Consider the following 23290-nt stretch of genomic DNA (forward strand, 5'->3'; position numbering starts at 1 on the left):
AACTTTAATCATAAAGCGTCGTTTAAAAACCGTATAAGGTGTAATAAACAGATACTCGTTCATGTTCTCATCATATAACAATACTAAGCGTCGTTTAAAAACCGTAAAAGGTATAATAAACAGATACTTATTCATCTTCTCAATATTTAACAATACAGTTTGGTATAGCTTAGCAATGTTTGCACTTTTTGCAATATATACATATAGGCATATAAACGAATTATTTTTAAATAACATATATACATACGAAAAATATGTTTAAAAAAGTGGACATAATATTTACAGTGATACATTTGTGTTTTTTGTTTGTTTTTGTTTTTTTGTTTTTTTTTAAATATTTGTTTTTTAACATTAAAATCAGATTAAGTAGTCTGAGTGTTTATTCACATGGGTTATATCATGATCTATTCCTGTCTCTTTTCTTGATACTTTGGATGTCCGGTCTGCAGATGTTGCGTTTTCGATCAATCGGAGTGTTTGATACGACGACGTTTGTGTTTGGGCTATTTAGAAATTCACACAGTTTACTGTTAATTCTTTGTGCGCCCTCTGTGCTGACGTGTACCCCACTACTGTCATTTTTATCAAACAACGTTCTGATTACAGCTCCGTGTTTATAAAATTGATCATTTATTTCAACAAATGCTACAAATTGTTCTCGAACACAAAGTTTTTTCATGAAACTATTTACGTTTTTGGTTGTTTCAATTATTTTCTGAAACTGAGCGCCGTTGCCTTTTCGCGATATGATATTGCAAAGACCTATCTGTGCCTCTGGAAAGCTAGACTTTACACGATTGACAGCGCTTGTTACAAGAAGGTTTATTTGATCAGAGTCACTTTTATTTCTACTTATGTCGTTTGTGCCTAGACAGATAACAACCTTTTCAATATCTTTGTTTTCAGTTTTTTGAAAAGCTAGATCAATGTTTTGTTCAATTTTGTCAAAGGATCCTCCAGATATTGAAGCGTTCACTACCGAATCGTCGATATGACCCAGCCTAATGCAATTGGATGCTCCAAGGAGAACAGACACCGTCTCTCGTTCACAATTTGTGTTGTCTGATGCGATGGATTCCTTGTCGTCTTCGTCAGTGTGAATGTTTTTTGTATTGTCTTGTCTACCCTCTAATATTTCAGGACCATAACTGACCAATTCCTTTTTTTCTGTTTCCTGTTTGTACTGTTCACAGTCTCGTCTGGCGTGACCATTGGCGTTACAGTAAGAGCAGTAGGATTCACTTGTACAGGCGCTAGCTACGTGACCTATACCACAACAATTGTAACATCTCTTTTGATTCATGAGACTTGGTTTGTCCTTACATCTGTATGAAGGATGACCAGTGATATGACAATAAATACATGGAGTGCGATTGTTATCAGCAAAAAGTCTTACCTCAAAACAACCAAAAGATGTTCTATTCGGAAGCACTGTATCACATTCCAAAATATCAATATACCGAGACCCATTTTCGATGTTTGTGCCTTTGATAACGCCTCGTTTTAAAGAGCCTGGAACCACCTTACCAAATCTAAGCATCTGAGCAACAATATATATAAGTTGTCTAGTTCGTAAGGTGCGTCTTTTATCGTTACATGAGTAATTAAACTCTCTACTTCGTAAAATTTAACAGATCTGTCTCTTAGTGCGATGCCTTGAGCCGCTAGTCTGTCTTTACTTTCAGGGTTTTTTAGGGTTACTATGCAGTCTTTTTCAGTGATTTGAATTGATAATACATCCTCAATATCAATTACCTTAGCAATTTCTGACAATACATCATCATGGGAGTCCCTTGGTGAAAAAATGTATAGATAACTGTCTGTTTATCTTCGACATTTTTGTGACTTCCGTTCAAGATGTCAACAAATGGACATGTATATATATCACAAATATCACAAATACTAGATTGTTTTGAAATTAAGTTTGCGAAATTTACTCACATATCCATCATTTGGTATATACCATAAGAATATCTTGAAAATTGGCACCAGAAAGTTTAGATATAAGAAATTTATAACACTTTTCCGATGAAACAAAAACTTACACATCCATTTTCAAGGGGACATAATCCATATATATGCTTTTAAGTTGGTACCTAACACTTTCACTAAAATCAATTTGGCTCGTTTAATTTTCATAAAAATTTGACAAAGTATTTACTTTGACCCTTTGACAAAAATATAAAAATGTCAAAAAATTTGAACCAACCATTTTACCAGAAAATTACACTGGTTATATAGCAGTTTGACAAACACTAATTTTGATCATTGAGAAGCTTGATGTTCCCTAAACAACGCAACGTAATTAAAACATTCAGCTGACTTTTTAAAGTTATCTCCTTGTAGTGTTAGGAACCACCTTAACAATCTAGTATTGATATATATATAGGTAGATACCAAATTATATCTGTTGATATTGTTCATCTCTAAATTAACACTACATAGAAATATTATTATATATTTTATCATAAAATAAAGGATAGAATAATTGGTAAAAAAATAATGAATGGAGAAAAAAGATCAAAACAAGAATAAAGAAAATTAATAAACAAAATAGGATAGAGAATATTGGATGTAGAAACATAAATATTATGAAGGAATGGACACACTTTATAAGGGTAGAGAAAAATTGTAAATGAAAATGAAAAAATACAAATTGTACAAATGACCCCTCATCCAGATCCCACATATTATATTTCATAATTTTCAATATGAACCTTTTATAAATAAAAAAAATTACACATGTCGTTATAAAGGTTTTTCATCATGTGACATGATTTGCGTTTTCTATACGCCACGCCTGTATTCTTCTTTAAACAGTTTGATTCGAGGATTCACATTTTGTCACATGGCAGTACTCCCACTCCCAATCTTTTGTTCCTTTATAACAGTAAGGCCTCCCTTCACCTTTAGGATCTCTGCAGTAATTAGTCACGTGATCAGCTGGATCTGATGGGAGGTCCTGTGTATTGACTGTATCCCAACGCTTACAGGTGGTTCCAAGAGCACTGCAGCTCACTTTACCTTTATAGGTAGAACTATAGTTGTAACAATCATCCACTACAAAAGATAGTAACAGTGCATATAATGTGCCAATACTGAAATACATTTTTACTGTAGTTGTTATGAATTTTAAATGTAGAATGATTTTAAATCGACGACTAATTTATGACTAAAATAGGAATTTAATGTGTACTGTTTATATTCATCGATGGTATAGCATGTATAGGTACGAGAAACAGACGGGTTTTTATCTATAAGAGATTTATTCATGCATGTTATTTTGGGCCAGTACATAGTTTTTGTACTGCATATATATCTCAGAACCTCTAATTACTTATATTAATAATAGATAGTAATGCATTACTACTTTAAAAGAAACCAATGTATATGTAAATAAATGCGCTTGATTCTAAACGTTCTCTTTCCGTCAAACTGTTTGGTTTTACGTGGCGTCAATTGATGTTCCTTGTGTGTTTTTTTTTACAGCTAATCTACTTTAATACGCTGATATCAAATGGTACACAGTATGAACTCGAACCGTCTGACTGATTTCATACCTTAGGGTATGTGCGTTTCATTCAACAACTGTTTAAGTTTATATCAATGAAAAATATATGCCATAATAAATGGACGGATTCAGGATTATCTAAAGCGGCGTAATTCTAATCAGTGAATAAAGTTTATGTGAGTGCCTTTCAGCAACTGGTATAAGTTATAATCAACATGTCAAAATCATGGCTCAAGGGCATATCCAGCAATGTTAAAAGTGGGTGTTATTCAATTACAGTTTATTATTAGAATAATGTTCTATTTGAAGTTTCGACATCGACATACCCCTCCCTTCCACTTTTAACTACGCGAATGAGACAGGGCTGGATCGAGGAAGGAGCGCAGTTCTTTAAATACAGGAAACAGTAGTATACCGGTGTTCATGGGTAATGAATTAATTGATAGAAAATAAATGCAAATTTCCTAACACAAAGTATTAATGACTTTTTTCACTGATTGTCCCAATCTAGCTACTGCAGAGACAATTGCGATATTTTGTGTGACTCATATTAAATTTATTTTTAAAATAATATTAGTTCATTCTTTCATACTTCGTACAATTACCGCATTATCAACCTGGATAACACCGTAAGCAATAACTAATGTTAACACATTGCTGCAAAAACAAGTTCGTAGTTCAACTGCAGAAAACATCTACTATCGTAACATAGTTTTGGATCGACGGTTTGATTTTACATTTTGAGAAAGCCCAAGATTTGAATGTTACCTGTAACATGTGTAAGTATAGTTGTAATCCTAATCGTAGGTGTATGACAGTTTCCGCAAATGTTTAATATGCACAGATCATTCCTTTTATTTATATTGTAATTATCAATAATTCTTATTTCTAACCCATTTATAAGAATATTTCTTTTATTGTAAATATCATTCACTGTAATCAGTCAATCATATATATGTTCATCAGGTATTTCGATAAAAAAAAATCACTCCAGTCATTTATATCGTGTATCTAAGTTGGATCCATTTTTAATATGAGATGTGTACTTACCCTCATTAATTAAACATTTCCCATGAGTGTTTTTATTATATTTACATTAAAAATTTTACTTTTACTAATTTCAACTTTTTGGTGTGTTTTTGTACTTCAACATTTATATTTCTCATGTGTATCGGTAAAGTACATTTATATTGTAAATTGTGTGTGTACTGATTGATATATTCTTTTAAGTGCATGTTTTTTTTTTATTGCTTTTAATAGTTCTTTATTCAATTTTAACACGGTCTTATGTAAGGGTTGGGCTGGACGCCTGCAAAAGTGGATAATCCCGCCACATCCTGTATGTGCCTGTTCAAAGCCAGAAGCAAGTAGTTTGGTGGTTATCGTTCGTTGCCTAATATCAATTGTGTCTTATTTAGAGCATATATCATGCGGCTAGTATTCGTTGCTTGAATGTTTAAGAGGGTGTTCAAAAAAACAAAAAAAACAGGCCGTGGATGGCACATATCATGTTTTGTTTTCAAAATTTGTTCATCTATTTCATATCACAAATTCATTCTTTCTTAAAGTTAATTTTTTTAATTTTTTTTATTAACTGCAACAAATAAAGTGAAAACAAATACATAGACAGCTCTGAAAATTCATTAAAAAGGGAAGATAACTTTTATTTTGTTCAAAATATTGTTGCATTGTTAGTGAACTTTAAAATCATTTTTCAGCCATCCACTGTTGATTCAAAAATATCTTTGACATATATATCCATTTGTAAGATATAAAAATTGAATTGGAACCAAAAGTTCAGTGGGAAAAAAATTATGTTGTGCCACCCATATCATAGGATTTGCCTGGTATTTACTTGAACAGCCTCTTAACATATTGCCATGTAGAGGCCTTAAATACTTTTCTTTGCGATATTGTTTTACTCATTGATGAGATCTATGGTTGTTACATGCAATTGTCCAATTTGTAATCATATCATAAACATACTACTTTTTTATATTTATTTGGTACCTTTTTTACATTAAAACTCTTAATTCTCATTTTGTTTACATGTCTGTCCCTTTTGTGCAAAACCATTCTACCTCTAAATACTTTTCTTTGCATAAACTTTGTCATAACTTGCTTTGAATGTTGCAAAATTATTAACTTAAAAAAAAGATTTATATCTAAATTTACCAAGGATGGTTGATATGAAAATTAATGCAAAATAGCAAAACATTTACAATATAAAAAAAAACCAAAACATACCACCACATGATATACTGAAATCTGACCAAGTTCCATCCGATAGACACACGCTGCTAGGACAATGATCTGTCGACTCATCTGAGGTAAATGATTTACAGCTGTATAAAGCTCCCAAATGTCCATATGACATGTTATATTTGACAGTCAATCCAAACGGCATGTTTTCAACCTGTTGACACCTGTCGCCTGAAATACAGCAGAAAGCCATGTAAAAAAATTATATTTTTTTTTTTGTTATTCATTTATCTGTCGGAAGCGGAAATTGCTAGAAGACGATTAATACAATGGCATATGAAAACAATAAAGATAAACACAATTTCTAAAACACTTCAAATACCCGAACAATTATGTTCATCAAAACATCAAGTGAATACATGTGTTATGAACGGGCTATATAACCTTCTTCCACTTGTGACCCTCTGCATTTCCAGCCTTAAAAAATCGATGATCAATAATTATCGGTCATAATATAAAAAAATACGGATAGTGATAAAACACTAAGTTATACGAACTGGGCCGAGAGTATTTCCGATTATTGAATAATATATCACGAGAGAATTCGTCACAACTCGGCCGATTCCGTACCTCCATTTAAATGGGAAGAATTGGTAACAGGTAACAGGTAATTGGAGTCACCCGAAGTTTGCCGATTGTCACTACAGTTTATACAGTTCATTGCCATTTATTTAGTTGTAGGAAAGGCTAATACTATTATTCAGTCAGTTACTTTATAGCATATAATATTGGACAGCCATCGTAATTTGACTGCTCAAATAGAACGTTTGCAGGTTTAATTAAGGGTTGAATAGTTCACCGATGCTAAAATATCGTAAAAAGCTATAGATTAATGATAAACAAAGATCTAAGACCGACCGAGATAACAACTTAGAATGGAGGAAATGGAACGAATTCCATGGGGAACAAGACAGTATGCTCCAAAATAGTAAGTGTTTTATATATGCATAGTCATCTTCAATGTCACTCAATATAAAACATATCGGTATCAGGAATATGACACATCTGAAGGAGGACACAATTAGGAATAGAACACGATCGGGAATAGGACGTTTTTAGGAGAAGGAAATAACTTTGACACCTGCAGTGTCACTCAATATAGAAAATATCGCAATTGGGAATAAAACACAATTGGTAGTGCAACACAATCGGCAATAGAACACAATCGGGAATATAAGTTATTGGGGAATAGGAAACAACTTTGGCATCTGCAACGTCACACCATATAAAAATTATTGCAATCAGAAAGAGAACACTATCGTGAATAGAACATATATGGAGATAGGAAACAATCGGGAAGAGGAATCAATCGGTAATAGAACACAATTATGAATAGGACACAATCGCCAATAGAACACAATCGCCAATAGGACACAATCGCCAATAGAACACAATCGGGAATAGGAAACAATCGGCAATAGAACACAATCGGCAATAGAACACAATCGGGAATAAATCACCATCGGCAATAAACACCATCGGGAATACGAATTATTCGGGAATATGAAACAATTGTGATACCTGCAATGTTACTTTAAATATTGCAATCAAGAATAAAACACAATCGGAAGTAGGACACAATCTGTATAAGAACACTATCGGGAATATGACATTATCGGGAATATGGCATATTCGAGAAAAGGGCACAGTCGGCAATAAAACACAATCGGGAACAGGACACAATCGGCAATGAAACACAATCGGGCTAGGAAACAATCGGAATTTGGAAACAATATGGAATAGGACATATTGGTAAATTTACACAAAATAGACTATACTGATATATAAAGAACATATACAGTCCGAGAAAACAAGTTACTCGTGTGTTGAGTCACCGACGAATCTTATCGGGAAACCAATTTCTTATTGTGTAAACACTTTTATCAGCACAGAATATTTATGGAAGGATTAATCATTCACTTATCTTATAAAACTTACATTTTGTAACAGGACAAAATTCCCAACGAAAATGTTGATCAGTTGTATAACACCATGGAGTATATATATGTCCGGGATCTCTACAATAGTTCGAATTGAATTCCGAAATATTTTCCGAAGTATATGGATGTGAGTGTGGTGATTGAGTATTCCACATTTGGCAGGTTCGTTCACTGTGAGTATAGTTTACATGTCCATCATAGTTCCAGCTGTCTTCGAGATAGCAGTCCACTATGAAAAATGAGGGAAGCATTCATTGGATACATTGATCATTCAAACAAGCAATACTTTTATTTATACAATATGTGAGCAGACATATGTCTTACCATAAATTAAAACTCTTTTTTTCTAAATTTTGATAGACTTTCGTTGCTTCAATATATTTGTAAAAAGTATAAGAAACACAATACGGAAAGTCGGTAATCAAATGACAAAATCAAAAGCTAAAACACATCAAAGGGATGGACAACAACTGTCATATTCCGGACTTTTTCTTTGTAAAAAATTGGGAATTAAATTGTGATAGCTAGAAAAAAACATCATTTTTTTTTTCATATCTTTGACTACATGTAATCTATTTAACCTCCCAAGTTTTAAAATCAATAGTCATTATTTTTTTTATTTTTTGAAATCAATATCATGTTTGCTTTGATCCAACGTAATGACATTGCATATTGTTGTAAGGCGTCAGAGGATAGACAAAATAACCATGTTTTTTTCACATTTTTAATTATCGGTTTTTATTTTACTAGGAAATCAATATAAATCATTGCAACCAATGCAATAATATTATTTCTCTAATTGTTCGTAAATTTATCCCTTTCTGCACCCATTGTATAGACAAATTTAATCAACGTGTGGTTCGTTTGATCTCGGTTCTTCATTAGTTAAATCCGATTATGACGTCGTCTCTCTGATTTTCCTCTGAATTTCCTATTGTGACGGCATACAATAAGGCGACCATGCCTGATGACGTCACATAGAAAGAACACATCTGTTTACAAATCAGTCGCAAAGAAGAATAAGTTTGCCTGCGTATTGTTTGAAAATCATTAGAGAAACAGATTGTACCACCAAATCTCGTGTAATACGATATTTATCCACTCTCGACAGTTAAACTTTAAATATTTAAAACGCTCGGCGAGCCTCGCTTTTAAAAAGGAGTAGGGATATTAAGGCCTGGATTCAAAAAATATAAATGTTTGATATCTATTTCAAAATGGCACATAATGTTTAGAAATGCATAGTTTCAAGAAATATAAAAAGAAAAACATACGATTTTTACCTGATGACGTCACAATTACGTCATAATATGTACTATTTTTTTAAAATCATGAAAAAAACAGATTTTATGCAGTTTTCAATCTTTATTTCTGTTATGGAAACATTGTGCGCAGGTAAGAAACAACAAAATAATTTGAGAGAAGCTTTATTATTACTATTGACATGATCCCACCAAATATAAAGTTGTTTCTTGGGTGCGCTCATACTTTTTCAATCTTAAATATAAATAAAATTTAACTGTCTTTAGGGGATAAATATCGTATCACACTCGATGCAGTGGTAGAATCTATATTTCTCTAATCCTATGGAAATTTATCCCTTTCCGAAGCAATTGTATAAACAAAAAATATCAACGTGTGGTTGCGGTGATCTCAAAAGATCATTGGATGATTTTAAGGGTCATAACCTCTTTAGCTAACTGGATGAATAAAAATATGATTACAGTTGTTAATGTAATTGACAACTTCGTGAATTGCGAAAGGCTTAAAGGGGATTTTCGATTAACAAAAAAAAAAGAAAATGTATTTTTTAATCATTAGAGAAACAGATTCTTACATACTTATTCGTTGATTATCGGATTTATCCAATTTCGATAGTTAAATTATAAATTTTTAAAGTCCTCGCCGAGGCGCGAACTTTTGAATTGATAATTTTACTATGTCGATTGGATAAATTTGATAACCCACTGGCATCAATGTAATAACATTATTTGTTTTACCTCCTATTGGTGTCTTTAAGTCCTTGATGTCTGAAATGGAAACATTATGTTTATGTAAGCTGATCTACAACTTCGTAAATTATATTTTTATGTAGAACAGTTTTAGAGATTTCACAACCGATAATATAATATGCATGAAATGAAAATATTTTTTCTTATCATTCTATACGTAAGCCGATCTTCAATCTTATTTATCATTTTTATATAAGTATCATGTATGAATATTGGACAACCGATAAGATAATTAAGTACTATATATTTGTGTGTATCAATTACAGAGGTTCGATAGCCTATCAATGTGTTCTGCGTTTGAAAGACTAGTGCTTCTTGTTTTTTTTTAATTTATGCAATTTTATCTAGATAAATAAGATAGGTAATGATTCTATAAATGAAAATTATCAATAAGCAGGTGTAAGTTATGTCTAACTTTTTGTCAATTGGTTAACTGGTTTTTTTGTGTGAATTCCATAACTTTAATCCAATGCATAATTGACAGTATACTCATAGCAAGTAAAATGAGCACATACTAGGTACTAATGACAAGAATATAGATATCCGAATTCGAAGCTTACATTATTGAAAGGGAAACATGAAATTTCATATTTTATCAAATCTTATGTAGAAATACAAGATGTGCTTTAACTTGTTCTTTATTGTTGTATATCTGGAAAAAATCAAGTACATTTTAAACTTTTTACTCGACTTTTACTGTGACTAAGGAGAGATTCGACATAAGATATAAAAATACATAACCATGATTGTGTTTATATTACTTGTTATTACTCCTTGTTTAATTACATGGGGTTTTATTTCCGCCTAAGATATTATGCATTGCCAAACGTTGACAAAATTAATGTATTGCACACTAAACTATACGCCTTTTTTTTTTTTTTTTATCTTTTATTACATTAGGCTTGTTATAAAATTGATGAAATACAAAACTTTCAAAGTAGAAAAACGGAAACGCAAATCGGCGATTTAATAGGGCATAACAAACAATTACATACATTTTTCACTCATAAAATATATATGGTGACGTCAAATAAATTTTCATATTGATTGAAAGAATTAATTCACGAGGAAACAAAATCAAAAAATCCTTTATGAATTTCAAATTTGGCTTTGTGTGTTAAAAAACCTGAGGTAAGACAAATATTGAATTTTCTAAACAGATAGAAGCATGGCAAGCATGAATGCACGGAGATGTTTTTTGTGGATCAATCATGATTGGTTAAACAAAAAAATATTAAAAATGTGGGTTGCGTTTTTTATAGTATATTCTCTTTATAATTTTATAAAATTCTTGCTATTTAGCCATTGCTATTTGAATAAATTACTAAAGTTAAATGAATTAGAATATCGAAAGAATGGTTTCCCACTGTTTCTCAAACACAAAATCATGGACTTTTGTTTTGTGTTTTTAGTTCCGTTTCTTAAAACTATAAATTGATAACAGTCTTTAAAAAGAGTCTTTGAAACAGACTAATGCACACTAGTAAGGTAAACATAGTCTGTTATTATTGGTTAAATATGTTTAACAAAAATACCGAATTTAATTGTTAGTGCAAAAAGGTGAAGGACCATAAAAAATCACACAATCAAACATAAGATTTGAAAAAAAACAAGAATGTGTCCATGTACACAGGTGCCCTACGCGGATATCCTTTTCTATGTTTAGTAGACCATGACATCGGGGTAAAATCTCTAATTAAGCATAAAATTTAGACAGAAAATATTACAAGGAACATGTATACTAAGTTTCAAGTTGATTGGACTTCGACATCATCAAAATTTTCTTGACAAAAAACTTTAACCTGAACCTTGCACTATCATTTTCTATGTTCAGTGGACCATCAAAACTCTAATTTGACATAAACATGGTAAAATCATATCATAGGGAACATGTATACTAAGGTTCAAGTTGATTGGACTTCAACTTCATCAAAAACTACCTTGACCAAAAACTTAAACCTGAAACTTGCACTTTCATTTACTATGTTTAGTGGACCGTGAAATTGAGGTATAAAGTTTAATTTGGCTTTAAAATTAAAAAGATCATATCATAAGCAACATGTGTACTAAGTTTCAAAAACCTTTAATATGATGAAGGACGGACGAACAGACGGACGGATGCACAGGCGAGAAATATAATGCCCCTCTACTGTCGTTGGTGGGGCATAAAAATTGGAATCACATAACCAAAACTGTGTTAACATTAATAAAGTAATCAGCCGATTTAAAAAAAAAAGTATGAACCTACAAGTAAGTCTAACAAAAAAAGAAGTTGCAGTTGATAATAGATTTAACATAGTACGAATAGTAAAGGGTTTTTGTCATTACGGTTAAAGTCGAACCTCTTTATCAACACAAAAAGTGATCACTCCTAACATCAATAGAAGATACTTACTATTTTTTCTGACTTTTCGCAAAATATTCCATCCTGATTTTGTTTCTAGAGCATAATAAAAAGTTTCAGATGTATTAAAACAAAGTTGGCAAGTTAAAACAAATCTATCATAGCTTGATGCATGACAATTTTCATCATTTGCACATTCCACTGCGCACTGTAAAGCGCTGTATTTATAAAAGATCTTACTAGTACTTGAATTGTTATTCGATATGATCCTTTTGTCTTTTTCAACAGAAAATGTGTTTTGTTTCAATTCGAAAGCAGCAGAATACACCAACATGTTAAAAACTGCAACTACTGAACCAACAGTGGTCAATATGGTATAAGAAATCGTCATTGTGTTCACTCTTTGTAATATATAACTCATCATATATTTTGTCTGATTGCTTTATGTTACATTTTGAATTCTTGATATTACTATGATGCACCGACGACAGCAGCGATAACTATGTTGTGGCAAAATGATATTTTTACATTTTGAGGAAAATAAGAATAATTGTCGATTTGCACACATCCTTATTAATTCATGAATTATTAATGCAATACAATAGTTTTAGAATCAATATGGGTACTCTTGAGATATAATCCAGGTCGACAATAATTAAAATGACATGACATCTAAGAAAAATCAGATAGCTTATCTTTCCAATTTCATTTTGATATTAAAACCAAACTATAAAACATTGAACATCATTAATTGTTGTGCATTAAGGTATCGGTTCATTGTTTGTGCATGTTGTTTATATCAAAAGATTAAAACGAAACATTAGATAAAAATTCATAGAATATTAAAAACTTTATAATGATATATATACAATAGTAGGTCAAAATATAAACTTTTTTTAAGAGTCTGAGAAACTTTTTAATATGCAGAATACAAAAATGTTTATATTTCTAGGACATTGACATAATACTGTGTTCATAATCAAATTAAGTTAAAACATTGATAGATATTTGAGTTGTAACACAACTTTCAAATTTATTTCCATCCCTTTATGAACTCTTGACTGCGGCAAATGTGTTCCGTATTGAAATTGCCATTGTACTAAATATAGCTGTCTTACTATATTTACGAAATAAAAACAACTAGTCGCAGTATAAATATATTGATATAAAGGACTGTCGCACAATAACACTTTAATTTTTTTGAGTTAGGACTCAAATATACCTACTTAATTGGTATTTAGGTTAAATATGACATGTCGTGTATTAAATTTATAGAAAACAAGATTATCTTTTTATTTAATGTAAGACCTGTCGTTTACCTTCTGATGACTTTATTTAAAAAAAAAGGACTAGATGTTCTTTGACATACATTTGTACCCCTGGTTCATCAACTTCCTGTTTTGTCACTGGTGACGTTTTACAAAGTCTGAGTAGAATCTGCAAGCTCTGGAATACGAAAAGGTTCGGAAATATATATTCCATATACAGGTGGTATGTTGATACTAAAGTGGTAAGAATTGATCATTTCAAAACTAAAATCGCCTTGTTTATCATAGATTGTGATACTGAGATGACTGTGTATGTAAAATTCGATACAAAAGTGTAACAAAAAGGGGCGGAGGGATATATTAATCAAACCCTATCAGACAAGTTGGGGATATAATAATTGAACCCTATCAGACAAGTTGGGGATATAATAATTGAACCCTATCAGACAAGTTGGGGATATAATAATTGAACCCTATCAGACAAGTTGGGGATATAATAATTGAACCCTATCAGACAAGTTGGGGATATAATAATTGAACCCTATCAGACAAGATGGGAATATAATAATTGAACCCTATCAGACAAGATCGGGATATAATAATTGAACCCTATCAGACAAGTTGGGGATATAATAATTGAACCCTATCAGACAAGATCGGATTGTTAGTGGAAAGAACATCATCTTTATATCTGAAAGTGAAGTTAAATAACCTGGCTTGTTTGATCATCTGAAGGTGCTCCGATTCATATGGAAATAAGACAAGGTCGGTAAGGAGAGGCGCACAGTTCGTTTATTTAAGAATACTGACAACTTGTTAAAAAAAGTTTACCCTCAAATTCAGTCAACATGTTGTCAATAAAAAAAAAAAAAACGGATCACCTGTTCCTCTCTGTAGCATGGTTTACCCTTTTGTTCATCACTATTAACTGGAATCCGCTTGTATTCGCTACAATCAAACTAGGAACAAAGTGTAGTAGTCAGCCGAGAACCAGCTTACAAAATATGATTGATGGTATCCCATAGTAAGTGAGTTGTTACGTTATATACCAATCTAATTAAAATATTGATCTCTGATTAATCAGAGATCAATATTTTAATTAGATTGGTTATATACAACAGATTGTACATTTACAATTTGATGGAAGAATTTTTTTTTTAGCAAATACTCTTCGTCGTGAATTATTAAGATCGGATTCAATCTAAAGCGGAGGTAAGTGACAACTAAAAAATCCCAACACGAATGAATATACAATTGTTCAAGCATTGCTTGATATTGCGGACCAGATGCTCAAAGTGGTATTTTTTTAAACCTAAAAATAAAATAAAAAATGTTTCTGAAAATGTCATTTCTATTATTTTTCTGCATAAACTGCATTTTGCCATGCTTTCTCCAAATCTCAAATAAAAAATATATGTCATCGTGCTGGATTCTACGATAAACGCGATCTATCCTAAAAATTGCGTCCCCCTTTTGTAACCTCAACGTTAGTGATAAAGTGCAAAACGTCGCTTGCAGACACTTTCGACGTTATATCTGCAAATTACCGGTGACATTTTTTGAGATGTATAAATATTGCTGGTAAAGAGTCACCTAAAAATTTGTAATATTGTTTTCGGAAATAAAATCATGTTAATCTTACATACATCTATTTGTTTGTGGTCTAAGTAAAAACCATCTCAAGAATTCGTTATTACGGACTGTTAATAATATTTACGGCATTTAGAATTGTAGACTCGGTAATCTAGAACTTTACATACCATTTAAACCATTGTTGTGAGGTCAGCCTATTCATTTACGGTGGATTCTTTTTTCTAGAATCAACGCTTCCTTAATCCGTTGCTGAAATGGACTCACCATTTTATATTCTTTTGTTTCCTTTGTGTGCCTAATTACATTATGGTTGAATTGGCCAATTTACTGATTTCTGTTCAGTAATGGAATTATTATAAAATATAAAAACTTATTTTTTGTGTATTTTCTATATGCCTGCACTGGGAGTCGAACCCGTCCGTGAATTCTCTTTAGTGCCACTATCATCAACATATCGACGAAACCTCTCGACTACCAATTGGTTACGATTTAATTGTCTAACTTATATATATAAATTAATATTTGATGTACATCGGTACAACGGACACACATGGAGTGTACCTTTATATATACAATAATAGACAATCGTATAGTATGAGTTGGTAGCCGCGAGGTTTCATGGTTATCCTCAATGAGTTAAAACTTGTCGGCTTAGGTTCAAATCCTAGTATTTTTTTGTTGTCCCTATTATCTAGTTTTCCTGTTTTGTTTCTTGTTTTTTAAGTTATTGTGGATATTGTGTTTGATAAAAGCGAGTTTGGTCGTTTATAATCAGATCATTGTTAGCTATTCAACATGTTTGAAATGAAAATGTTTACACTATAGGTGTCCATTTTCTTTTTATAAATTAATATAGTATGATTTTATCTGTTTATTCGCAAATTCATACGCTAGAAAATCGTGATGTGCCTAGAATAAGACTTCTTGTTAGACTTTACGGACACATGCTTTATATACATGCTATACATACATGTTTTTGTCAAGTTGATGTCCCCAGCGTTGACACATTCCCCATTCTCATTCTCAATTTTACTAGAAATAAGATCAAATATGTCTCATTTTGTCAAATCATATAATGTACAGATGCCTGATAAATAAAAACCTTTAAGGGCAGACGTGTTGTGTAAAACATGTATTTGTTTTGTTTTAATCATTTAATTGTAATAAATAATTGATGGTAATGCATCGTTTGTCACGATAACATGGTTATTTAAACTCACTTACAATACCTTCTATTTGGCAGTCGACAACAACTCTCTAAATGTCAGACAAAAGAAATAATCATTTGTGGAGATGTTATAAAATCAAAAACATATATACAGTACTCAGGAGCTTTTCTGGATTTTTAGTTGGATGGAGTCCAATACGGACTTTGTTGTATGGAAGAAACGTGTGTGATTTTCTTGGATGAGTTATTAGATACAGATGGACGTTTGAATGAATATTGAAATATGAATATATGAAATGGTTTTGATGTTTGAAGAAAAAATAAAGTAGTAAAGTGTGCTACTCACAAGGAGAGCTCATTCTTATATCATACCTGTGTTGAGTTTTATTGACTAAATAATTTATGTTCGGTCAAGCTTTGCGAATTAGAACATAATATTATATACTTACTCCTCAGTTTCTAATGTTATTTTTTGGGGGGGCGGGGGGGGGGGCGGGGAGGAGAGAGGGTGGCAAGTTGCGATTAAAAATCAAAACAAGTGTACAATTCTTGCCAAATTTCTATAAAACTGATATCGTATGGACACGTTCAAAAATCAGTGCATATCAAATATTCCTAAAGATAGTAAGCCATTTGTAAATTTTAATTGTATTGGAAATTGCATTTTATTGCTGTCATTCCGTCATTTCTCAAATATGTTTGTAAAAAAAAAAAAAAAACAGCTGCGCTACAAACGCATGATACGCCCGTTGTCTTATGACAAAAAACTATAATACATGTTTTTAAAACAACATGGGGGTTGTACAGGTAGTTATGCTAAGTATATCTTGACTCATTCCTTATTCTAGCTCAAAAGGAAGTTTATATATCACATCATATTTTCTATGATACCAAATTGAAGCTCAATGAAAGTCCAAGAACTCAAAAATGAATTAAAGATTCATCACGAAAAGGGTACAGATCTGAAAAATAATTTAACTAACAAGTATGTGAAATTTTATGCAATAATTATAAATAGTTTCTGAGATACGGCGCGACATGTGAAAAACTCCTCTTTTTCATAAACTCAATAACTGTTGACTACACTTTGAATTATCCTCAAAAACTATACAGATCGTCAAATTAATATTATTAAGAAGTTTGTAAAGTTTTAAGCAATTATCATAAATAGTTTTGAGATACAGCGCGAACTGTGAAAAACACATACCCCTGTTATAGTTACAAAGTCCATAACTCAAAAAGTTTACCAAAACATATACAGATCGTTTAACCATCATGAAAAAAACAACCAGGTTAAGTTTAATGAAATAAGGATATGAAAGAACCTTAGTGAGCGCACTCACATAACTACGTCCCCACTTTGTCAGTGGAGAAATGAAATAACTGTAATAAACAAAATTGTATAATAAAGAAAAAGAATCATAATTTCCTGTCAATATGCACATCTGCATACTAGTAGTATGTCCTTATAATCTTGAAATTCTGTTATGTGGTTTCAGCTAGAGTAGTAGCGACGTCAAAATGCTGCAGACGTATATTGGAGCAAATAAGTTCAAAGGGGCGTAACTATAAAAAAAAAATGAATTGTAATTTCTTGTCGATATGCACAACTACGTATGGTTGTCCTTATTATCCAACAAGGTTTCATGAAATTCTGATGTGTGGTTTGAGTGTAGTTGCGATGACAAGAAACATGATTGACTGACAGTCAGACGGACGGGTAAACACATTATACCCTCTGCAACGTTATGTATAAATATACCGTATCATGTTTACAACGGACAGACGGACACCGGTCATTTGTATACCATAATACGTCCCGTCAAATGTTTACGGGCGTATAAAGATATTGTTGGCTATTGCCTTTTGTTAGATAAAATACGTGCTACGTAGAGGAAATAGGATTTTTGTTCTTTTATTAAAGTTGTATCATTGTTAATATTAGCTGGCTCCCATTATTTACCTAACATAGATAAATTGAATAAATTGTTCAGTTAGAAAGTTTACTTTGTCGTGTTCCTATTATTTTTATATTAGTTTTAAAATATCATTGGTTTTCTGTGCTGTAATTAAATGACAGAAAATCGGATCCGGACCAAATCATTGATGATAAATATTTATGAAAAGGATAACTGACATGCATTATAGTCTTTACACCGAAAGGGTCAGTCGTCTTAAGATTGCTCACTATACGATATTTTGTTGAAGATCTCTCAGAAACAGTAATGTGTTTTATTTCTTATGATTTTATTAGACTGTTATCCTGTAAGAATTAAATACACTAGTCTAATATTAATGGTGTAAAAGTTAGCATGCGGGAGAAACAGAAATCGGAGCATCAAAAAATCCCTATGACCTTACTACTTACGGAAAATTACACGCATTACGTCCCACAAAGAGTGACGTTTTTTTGGGATTCCAAACGCTTAACGTCGCGCCAAGAGTTACCTCCCTTGAAACTGTATCGGATACTCTTAAATGACCAAAGTATTAGTTGTACATGAATTATAAATGAGATCCAATCATTTCAATATCAATATGGAAAGATATCATATTTGTTTCAACAAAAATTATTAAAATGACAGTGGAATATATCAAATATTAGAACGCATATCTACCTTTCTAGGTTACGAGGTATATATATATAGACTAAACTATTCGCCTTACTCTGTTGAAATATGAGAAAAGGCGATTTAAATACTTAGTAGTTTAAAGTGTTTCTTTTCAAACAAAAACAAAAAGATATGGCAAGTTGTTATCTTTTCTATTCAAAATTTTATAGGGAACTTACAATTCATTCAAATATTGACACATTTTTTCTTATTATCTCCCAATATTTCTATGCACATGGATGATTCAGGCTTACCAAGGAAATGTGCAATATCTTTTCGTACGTGACTGCTACATTGTTCTTTTAAAAAATAGTATCATAGATTGCATTCATGACGGCGTCCATGTCAACAAAACATGTATCAACAAAAATAAACTGATGACTAAAAAGAATAAAATGTGCAAACGGGAATCAGGCAAAAGCAAAGTACACACTAAGTAAGGGGGGCAGACCTTGGTTCAGGGAGCTAACTATTTATCAGCTTTACGCTTGTAAAAGTCAAGTTTTATCAGATGAGTGTATTTTAAGCATTTACATTTAACAGATTGGAAACAATCCTTGTAAAAGAGGGACGAAAGATACCACAGGGACAGTCAAACTCATGAATCGAAAAAAAAAACTGACAACGCCATGGTTAAAAAGGGGAAAGATAAACAGACAAACAAAAGTACACATGACGCACCATAGAAATTAAAGAATAACCAACAAGAACCCCGCAAACAACAAGGGGTGGTCTCATGTGCTTTTGAAGGGTAGGCAGATCCTTCTCAACATATGACACCTAGAAGCTTAGAAAAATTGTATCACAAAGGTTGACACTTATTTACATAGTGATTATCTTACGAATTATTTTCCTTAACCTTTTTATACCTTCTTAAGTCTGTTAGGTTGCAGCTGCAGATGTCAAGGTGTAGTAGCGAAAAGTGAATTTATCAAAAAATATCAGTAACGTTTCAAATGCATTGCACTGCGCTGCGGAAGGTTTATATCAATATTGTGTTCCTTGTTTATCAAACTTTGAATTTTTCGAAAAACTAAGGATTTTCTTACCCCGGGAGTAGATTACCTTAGCCGTATTTGGCACAACTGTTTGGAATTTTGGGTCCTCAATGCTCTTCAATTTTGTATTTGTTTGGCTTTTTAACTATTTTGATCTGAGCGTCACTGATAAGTTTTATGTAGACGAAACGCGCGTCTGGCGTATAAAATTACAATCCTGGTACTTTTGATAACTATTATTGCATTTTTACTAGATTGTCAAATGGAGTGTTTGTAAAATATCCTGTAAAAGATTTTTTTGCTACAGTTTACGAAAAAAATTAAATCACAAAAATACTTTATCCCGCGGAAAATTCAATAAGAAAAGTCCCTATTCAAATGACAAATCAAATTTTTTCAGGTCTACCATTTTTGCAAAATAATTTTGATTGTCATATATTTTCGTCCTTAGCATCAATGAATTGACATTAATTTTCGACATAAACATAATGGGTAATACAACATGTACAATTTATACCATTTGAACCCAGTAACAGCACTTGGTCGATTCGTCTGATAACAGAATGTTAGTCTCCGAGTATATCGGCAAAAAAGAAGAAAATTAAGTCAGTAATTCCAGACTAAAACCTCATCTTTTATATTCTTCAAAATTGCCGCACAACGTTTAGTAACGCTCAATGAGATATTATAAACATTAAAACCAAAAATACCCCTTTTAATGAACTCGATGAAGTCAATGCAACCACTATCCCTCAATATATTTGGTGATCAAACAACATAGAGGTAATAGAAAGCAAAAACAAAAAGAATTATCACAAATATTATAATTTGGGCAGAATAAAGTTTATAAATTAAAAATTTGAGAGTGCACATAAACGCCATATTTCACCAACGACATCTAGAAGTTTGAGTAAACGCAAGTCCCCGAAAGATTTTAGAAGTATTTTTCGGTCGAAAGACCAACAGCCAGATCCCATTGAAAAATATACATCAATGTTTCATTTGTGATAAAGATTTGCTTTATCCATTTCAGAGAGGTAATGAACATGAAAATGAACAAACGATAAGTGGATTGTGCAACATTTTTTACAGAATTTATAGATGCTGGCAAAACAAAGTCTTGCGTTGTAATAAGACAAGAAAGTATTATTACCCGTCATGTCTCGCAGCTGTTGACAACACATACAGAATGCAAAGACAAGAAAGTATTATTACCCGTCTTGTCTCGCAGCTGTTGACAACACATACAGAATGCAAAGAAGACACAAAAGAAGACCGAAAGCAGTTGAAATATTATGACATAAACGGCATAAGCTGAGTTTGTTACATACATATATTAAACTCAACATCATTATGAGAAGGCAGTGGTGTTTCAATTAGAAGACCTGGCAAACCTATACGACAATTGTGATAGACACACTTTGGTTCTACTTCTGCACATGTTCACTTTTCGTGTTTAATATAAAAGACATGGTTTTGAAGAAGATACAACTAGAAGAAGACACAAAAGGCAGATATATTCTTTAGAAGTTTGTAAAAGATATAGGACCAGCTTTCGCGTTTGTCTGCGATAACAATAAAATAAATAAACCATGAATATGAAACCTACATATTATTATTACAATTTTTCTATAGCGCTAAATCTAAAACAATATTACTCAAAGCGCTTTACATCACATGTTAAACGAAATATACACACAGACAGTGATAAAAATATAAAACATGAACACACAAAATAAATATTTAAGTGTTAAAACTTTTCTAGATAAAAGGATTAATAATGTGGATTTTTTTACAAAAATTGGAATATATATATATCAATGAGTCAAAATAAAATTATACTGAATAAAGTTGGTAAAATAAAATAGCCAAAAAAGTCTAAAATAAGATTGCTATTAAAAATTGTCAAATATAAGTTAAAAATTTGAAAACGTATTCAAAAGATTAAAAAGGAATATTACCATGTAAAAATATAATTACTGAAATGAAAAAAAATATGTGTGCTACTAAAAACATACAATGTTCATATTATAAATGAAACATATCTCCAGTTAAAAGAAAGGTTCGATAAATCAAAAGCAGGCTAACGTCTATGGCACAATGTATCACAGAAACGAATTTAAGGGATTAAAAATGCTTGTCGAAAAAAGCGAGTTTTTAAGTTCTTTTTGAATACAGGCACTGACTTTGCATTTTGAAGTTTTTTTGGTAATGCATTCCAAAATATTGGGTTACATATCATAAAACAAAACCGGAACCAATCGTTCTGCTAGAAAATTTGACTGACATTCTTAACTATGAATATCTATTTATGAGTTCACACAATGCGTGGTCCTGTTAATAAAAAAAAAGTAGACAGAAGTATTTTCTTTTCATATCAAGTGCAAATAAAAAGGGGTGTACGTCGACACTGATAATCAGCTCAGCTCAGGGTTTTTTTCAAGACACTAGTGACAAGGAGAAAAATATTGGGTTGCATTTGTAAAATGAAAAGACCTGCGAGATTGCTTCTGATTCGCGAAATTGATCATGCTTTTTAACCTTAATCAGAGGTATTGCCATTTTTCAACACTTTAACTGTTTGTTACCCTGCCACCTGTTTTCATGGAATGCTAATTGCTTCCTTTCCTTGCATACATCACACTTCAAAAATAATCAGGTAGTCACAATCTAAATCTACGGAAAGTATCAAATAACACAAACAAAAATATGTTATGTTTTATGCTATGCTGTATTGGTATTGTTTTTGTTAATATCTCTTTTTGCTGGTATTAAACAATTTCAATTAATGTTTCATATTGTATCTTTCAATATTGTGATTTTAAACTTCTGTTCCAGATTAGGGTGAAGATAGGAGGCACCTTTAAGAACGTTTAAACTCCCTGCATTTGGTTTGCACTTGTTTTTAGTTAGAAACCTGTTATTCCTTGGTTGTCGTTTTTTTATGTAGTTCATAAGTGTTTTTTGTTTCTCGTTTTTTTATTTAGATTAAACATTTAGTTTTGCTGTGTATTTAGTTTTACACTTGTCTCTGTGATGCCCATTATTGTCTTCTTTTCTATGTGAACCAAGGCTCTGTGTTGAAGACAGTACTGTGACCTATAACTGTAAACTTTTTAAACATTGTAGCTTGTATGGAGAGTTATCGCATTGGCACTCATACCACATCTTCTTATTTCTTTATATAAAGACCTAAAAACTCTAGATCTTCGTCAACGAACTTACAAATTCTATGCTCACTTGTAAAGGGGCAAACCCTTAAGATAAGTGGGTAAATATTTATCAAACATGATACATATGCTAGCTAGATAACCAGTGACATGAGACAGAACTTTTTCTGCCCCATTTATGGGCATTATGTTTTCTGGTCTGTAAGTCCAATTGTCCGTCCGTTCGTCCGTCTATGCGTCCTTTCGTCTGTTCCGTTTGAGGTTAAAGTTTTTGATCAAGGTAGTTTTTGATGAAGTTGGAGTCACAACAATTTGAAATTTAGTGCACATCTTCCTTATTATATGATCTTTTTACTTTTAATGCCATATAAGAGATTTCCCCACACTTTCACGGTAAAAATGATAGTGCAAA

The sequence above is a fragment of the Mytilus trossulus genome, unplaced genomic scaffold, assembly GCF_036588685.1.
Source record: "Mytilus trossulus isolate FHL-02 unplaced genomic scaffold, PNRI_Mtr1.1.1.hap1 h1tg000236l__unscaffolded, whole genome shotgun sequence".
NCBI classification, from domain to species: Eukaryota; Metazoa; Mollusca; class Bivalvia; order Mytilida; family Mytilidae; genus Mytilus; species Mytilus trossulus.